This window comes from Meleagris gallopavo, chromosome Z (assembly GCF_000146605.3).
Source record: "Meleagris gallopavo isolate NT-WF06-2002-E0010 breed Aviagen turkey brand Nicholas breeding stock chromosome Z, Turkey_5.1, whole genome shotgun sequence".
Classification (NCBI taxonomy): Eukaryota; Metazoa; Chordata; class Aves; order Galliformes; family Phasianidae; genus Meleagris; species Meleagris gallopavo.
This window is the reverse complement of record NC_015041.2, coordinates 66,858,995-66,865,976: the sequence shown is the minus strand read 5'-3', so window position 1 is coordinate 66,865,976 and position 6,982 is coordinate 66,858,995. Positions and strand designations below refer to the sequence as shown.

At 39.4% G+C, this 6,982-nt stretch overlaps 1 protein-coding gene across 1 annotated transcript in view; it reads right to left on the bottom strand.

Moving 5' to 3' along the window:
- ZNF608 (zinc finger protein 608) overlaps positions 1-6,982 on the bottom strand; it is an 86,826-nt gene that overhangs the window by 74,282 nt on the left and 5,562 nt on the right.

Sequence of the window (6,982 nt, the reverse complement as noted above, 5' to 3'; positions counted from 1 at the left end):
TGTGGCAGGGAGGTTGGAGATTCATGATCCTTGAGGTCCTTTCCAACCTGGGCCATTCTGTGATAAAAACACTGTGGATTTAGCCTGAAAAATTAATAAGGTGGAGGTGTATGCATTCATGTGTATGTGTACATACCTTTGGACATGGGGGGTGTTTTCTATGTGGTACACCGGTTCACTGTCAGATGTCTTTAAGTCCACTACTGTAAGCTACAAATGCATGCATTACATTTTGGCTTCAATTATCTTTGCTCTCTTTCCTCAACAGCTGATAATCACAGGAACTGCAGTTCACCTCGAATGCAGAGATGAACCTCAAAGAATATGACATGAGGAAAACAAAAAGGTCACACTGCTGCAACATTTCACAATGTTTGTAAATACTGTTTCCTCATGAAATGATGTTGTGAATCATAGGAGTCCACCAGAGGAAGTTAAATCTTTAGAGAAATAAATAAGATGCTAAGCTTCTCATCTATGCACTTAAGAGTCATTTCTGACTCAAGGAAGCACAGAATAACATCAAGATCACTTTCTTCTATCTCTTGCTTTTACATTTCTGTCCTTGATGGAAAACACTCTCTCAGAAACCATGAACCCAAACATTATGCACATGTGTTCAACTCCATTCAGATGCTCATGCGGCCAGCAGGCTGCAGCCCCAGTGTGGGAAGGTAAAGACAGCAAAACGTTAAAAGAAATCTGTTTATAGGTAAGTGAATTACTACAAGTGAACAGCTAAATTTACAGGTGCAAATCTCATTTAGAAATGACAGGTACTTAGCAATATCAACTTCAGCAATATATGCCCAATGAATTCCACAAGCCTATTTAAAGTCTATTACGGCTGCTGACATCAATCTGCCAAGCTACAGAGTGCTAAGCTCTACTAAAGATTTGCACCTATAAATTTAGCTACTGGTATGTTTGAATTGAATACACTGTGTTTCTCCATACAGGCAACTACAGACATAAGGCAGCCAGGCAGAAGGGTAATCAAACAGAATTGTTGTGAAGCCTTTCACGTCAGCTTTGCCCAAAGAAGGACCGAAGTTTACACTCCCAGCAGGGTTTAGATTCCAGCCCATTCCACAGCGATCTTCAGACTTTCCACTCAAGAATTCACTTCCCCAATGAACAAAACTGCAATGGCCATGTTCCTAATGGGAGCACAAACATTACCTGAGGATCCTGAAAGCTCCGTATTTGTAAGGTTTTTAAAGGCATACCACTAACACACACATGCTCTAGTGAAGACACCTACTGAGTGAAGCATGCTAACAGATCATAATTAGCTGTATCTATGAAGACACACTAATGACCAAATGGATCTGTGATGAGGATCACTGCTGGAGTTCTGAATAATAGGTGGTTTCCAATATCTGGCAAATAAATATGTTTATCCTGCAAACCTAAGTAAAGATAGAAATAAAATCTGCAACAAACAAACAAACAAACAAACAAAGCCTCATATCCTGATTTGGTATAGCAATCACAAGGTGTTTTTAGTTTACTTGTCAGCACTGTTCATTTTTAGAATTTATCCATTTGTGATGCGTCTTCAATAATTACAAATCAGCTGTAAAATCAGCTGTAAAAAGCTGTAATGCTTTTGTAAACATTAAGTAGAAAGAGGCACTTTAAGTCTGAAATGTGCATTACAATTTAAGTTAAAAAGGTGAATCTTGGAGGTACTTTGAGCACAGTTGACAAGTTCTCCTCCCAGAATAAATCTTAAGGATCAAAAATAAATATTCAAGAGCATTAATTTGTTTCTAGATGTGTGTGTGCAAGTAAAACAGCAGCCATAATGTAGAAATTTGAGTCACATTTTGCAACTAATTGGAAGCAGATTAAAATTCAGCCTCAGGGGAACATTGTCAAACTAGAAGCTGGAGCAAATGAAGAAAGAGGTGAAAGCATCGTGAAGAGCTGACAGATTTACAATGCTCAAGGCAATAAACGGTACTAGCTGAAAATGAATGTGCTTCACTGTAGTGCATGCAGTTCTCAGTCATATCTCAGCAATAACAGCCCTAGCCAAGAACCTCTTATTTTCAGAGAGATGGTTAAGGAAACAGTAGGAATGAAAAAAATACTGTTGCAGGTGGTGGGCAAAAATAAAATACAAATCATGCAGTGACTCAAGTTGCTACAGGAATAATCAAATTTGTCATAGTGGGCTCCATTTTGTAACATGGACTCATCTCAAGCAGGGCTCACGCAGACTGTAATGTAATGTAATGCTGAGTTGAGCAAGAGTCAAGGCATTAAGCTCTCAACAGTAGAAAAAAATCGAGTTTTCAAATTTTTAAAGTGGGCAATAACACAGAAACCTGCAAACAGATACATCAAAAAGGAAAAACCCTTTTTAAGAGGCGCTTAGGAAAGGTTGGAGGAGTGTATGAAAATTAAAGTGTAAAGGAAAATGTACCAGTGCCATGAAGGAAATAGCTGCTAGCTTTCTCCTTCAGTGTACGGCATCTGGTGCAACGTCACAGGAAAGACCATTAAAGGATCTGGACAAGAAATGTAAATAAAGAATATCAGCCAAAACTCAGTGCTGTTTTTATTAAAAAAGTAGTTTTTCTTTAGATGTGTGTATGCATACACGCTATACTCACAGACTTACATACACACATACACACACAAATATGTTTGTATTAATTTATATACACACACATACGTTTATATAATCCAGTCCTTAGAAGGATTGTGTAAAACTACACCATACTTGAGGTCTATGAATAAGATTTTCAGTAACAGTGGGTGTGAAACAACAATCTTCAAACCGCTTTCAAATTACAACAAAATGTTTCCTTTGAATTCCAGGAACCAATTCAATATATACTGCCTAACATTAAACCCTGGGCAAAACGTAACTGGTAAGACTTCATGTCAAACATGCTCAATATAGCCAGCATACCTCTGGAGTATTAGATCTGTATCTTCAGTGTAAGCTAACCAACCCTCGATATTTACTAAATCACATTTGAAATTTCTTGCAGCAAAATAGAGTTGACTTGAGAAATGAGATCTATTTCTAATTGCATTTCCTTCTATTACCTTTTGCTGCAGAGATACAGATCCATTTCCCTTCTTAAAAAGAGAATTGGCAAGAACATGAAACTCTGAGACATTCAACTACTGCCATTACTCCGCTGCTGTAAGCCTATAATAAAGCACAGATTTGATAGCGCTATCCATGTAGTGTGGCAAACCACACACAAATAAACAGTTCTCCACGAAGAATGAAAACCCAAAGACCTAACCCTTCCAATTCAAACATTATTGTTGCTTTTAACATGAGCCATCTGCAGAAATCGGGCCAAGGAGGTAACAGGAAATCCAAAAATAATTCGGTCTGGACCCGCGTGCTCTGAGAACAGAGATTACAACTGCCTTTGACTCTTCTTAATGGTTGAAAGAAGCAATGAAAATCATGAAACCTGTGTTTGTCTAATGATCACCTATGGGAATGCGGAGACCATTTTCTACCACAGTTCAACACAGGAACACCAAAACTCATCGGGGAAGGAGGTGGTATTCGAGCGTGCAAACTCGTGATAGGCAGTGGATATAACAGAGCCCCCAAATAACTCCAAAGATAACGCAAAAACAAACAAACAAACAAAACACACACACACACACACACACACACACAAAAAACCCCCCAAAACTGTGAGATGCCAGCTGTTGTGCAAATCAGAATGACGGGGTGAATTTAAGGAGTTTAGGTAAGTGCGACCAATTGAAGCTTAGTCTTCCATTGCTAATTGAAGCATAAAAAATAGAGCCAGTTACTGAGGACAAACTGCAAATATACATGACAAAAAGAGCTGACTAGTAGAAACTTGACTGGCAACCAAAGACCAAGCTATTATTTCAAACTGTTATGGGAAAGCAATAAAATTGCTACCAGGTCTTCTCATGTTACTCTTCAATAAAAAGAAGCCACAGGGGAAATAAGAGGGGGGTGGAGGGGAAACACATCAAAACCTCTGAAGTTCCTTGAAGTAAAATATGCGTTTGTGGCATAATGCCATCTGCTTGCTGGTTAACATGACAAGACAATTCAACAACCAGAATATCAGTGTTCCGAAAACAACAAGTAACCACAATCAATAGATTTTAGTTCCCTCTTCTGACTGCAATAAATTACATTCACACACAACTATTGGCATATGCTTCAAATATCCCCACGGGCACATTTTTCTTATGTTATTATTTGACAGCAGAGATTCTCTGGAGACTGAATCACCTCAGCAAAGCTGGGTTTGTGCCCGGGAATAAGGTTTAGCCTAGGACAAATAAAAAACTGGAGAAGGAAGACGGGGGAGCCTGGTTTTCAGCACTCATTATTTCTAAAGACTGTTAAGTCATAATGGCTGAGGAAAGTTTATCGCAAAGGACACAACTCAGCACTACGCCTCCTGACTCTAAAATTTACTAGGAAAAAAAAGACTTCAAAATTAAATTCTTGATGAGTTTTCTCTGAACAGCCTCACTGGACACTATGAGGAGGTGGCAGAGAAGCCAAGATCTATCAGTATGTGCTAGCCTACTAGAAAAATTGACATATCAAACCTTCCTCGGTAATCAAACACTTCAAGCAGAAGAACATACTATGCAGTCCTCAATCCTATCTCATTCCCTGCAGCTTACCCTACTTCTTCAGATTTTATTATCCAAAGAGTCCTGTTTATAAGCACAGAGAATGCATCTGTGTACATGTGCACAGGGTCACAAGAAGAAACTATTTCTACTCCCTTGAATTTTCTTTTTGCTTTCTCAAAAAGATGAAAAACATTACAAAGAACTTCCTTGTCAGTCAAATCACTCTGAATAGTTTCACAGCCCTTCATCCAGATGTTTTTATTCCGATTGCCAAGACCATTTTGTCAGAATTAAGATGAAATGCAACAGGGAGTGCTTACTGAAACCCTGGCTACAACACAGCTCGAAGCCATAGTTTAAACTTAACATTTGCCCAAATGGCTGCTTATAGCCTGCAGTAAGCTGTGGTTTTAATTTATGAATGTAATTAAAAAATAAAAATAAAAATCCGCAATTTAAAATCACACATTAGGAAAACTCAAGTTCTGCTACAAAAGCTAGTTATAATCTTTATTTGAATTATCTTATTTCAAGCATATTTTTAGACAAATTGAAAAGTGAAAGCTTGTACTGTTACACTTTTCAGTTAAGCACTGCAGCACAGAAGTGCTGGAGCAGAAACATTCTGGCATGACAAGGGAAAAAGTTTGCCAGATTGAAGAAGAAAAGAAACATAAATAAGCTCTGTAGATTTTAAAGAGCTATTTACAGTTTGCAATTACATCATACTAAGAAATTTTCACAGACCACCATTACACTGTCTTCCACCCAACGGGGAACGTTACGTGCAGACCTACTTTTTTTTTTTTTTTTTAATTGGTATTTTCCCTGTGTTTGTTATTAAAAAATAAAAATAACACTTTGATATGTAAGTTTAACTAGAGAACCATAAGGGTTTTGCAAAAACCATGGCCATCCTTGCAACCGAAGTCACTGCGTCCATGGATGTGACCACCACCCAAGGGCCCATGAGAGGACATATTTCTATTGCAGGCAATAAAGCACAACTGAGAAGTCAGATAACCTTTCCATCCTTTCAGGAAATGCAGTGACATATGTAATGTACATTAGAACGTTATATAAGAACAATGTGAAGTTGGCAAAGCGTCAGCCACGTTGAGTAAAGAATAACCTGGTTGTTGATGCCCTATACGAAGTTCAGAACAAGACAAAGACATGGTTTAGTCAGCTGTCCTATTCGTGTACCACAGGATGTATCTGCCACACACAGCTGACAATTCAAAAACAGAGAGTTTTGAGGAACACAGAACATCCAGCAACTACACACCAAGCTAAGTGAGACAATCTGTCTCCAAGAGTGGGTGATGGAAATCCATAACAGGGAATTTATCAAAAATGCAGACAAAGGTAGTAGTTCTGATAGTGGAGAAGGTGTTCCCAGAAACACCCTCCTGACAAAGCTTGTAAAACGTGCTCAGATACCATGTACACTGGTAGCACCACCTAGGGCTTGCAGGAACACGGCATGTAAGTACAAAGAGAGCTTCAAAAACCATTATTATGTAGTTTCTTTAACATAATGGGCATTCTGAAGGCAGCTGTTCAGTGCCAATCTGGCCAAGATCTCCATTTCCTTCCACCCTCTGCTCAAGAAGGTCATTCTGACCTACTGCTGCACAAACCCTGTTTCGTGGCCTTTAATCTCATGTGTGGTTTTGGAGCTTGTGCAATCCCAGAAGTTTAGAAGGGAGAAAAGGGTGTAAGCATTGCACCTGGCACCATTTCAGCAGTGTCAGGGACACAGTGTTCGTTTGACATGCACAGCATGTGTCCAGTTAACAGAGAACAGCCTAGGCTCTTCCACAGACATCACTGACAGCAAGCCTGGGGACAGGGCTTGTGAAAACACTCCACTGCTTCTTATATACCCACAACATGAGTTTCAACATGCAAGAAGACCTGTGCCTTTCAGACTTCTGACTCACACCATCATCAACAAGCAGATATCCCAGAGACCAAACCCTGTGGGAAAGCACAGCATGCTGTAGAGTGAAGCCCGTGGGTTGGCCGGCACTGCACAGAAGTGCCCACAGCCCACCACTGCCTCTTGTCAGGCATGCAGGCACAGATAATGTTCTTTATCATGGGTGCCACAAGACCAGTTATTAGCTTCAGTCAAAGGGCCAAACAAAGGCCGGATGGTGCTTTATCCAGCGCTTGGGCTGCAGCCAGAAATGGTATCACCAAAAAGCACAGGACTCCAGTTATCTTTAAAGAGTAGTTTTCCTGCAATCAACAGCTCTAGTCTGTGCATGGAAAACTTTTGTCAATGGTTTTATTACACATAATTAGTTAGCTGATAAGAGCTTGCTAAAGTTGTCTTTTGAGAGTCATCTTTTTTTTT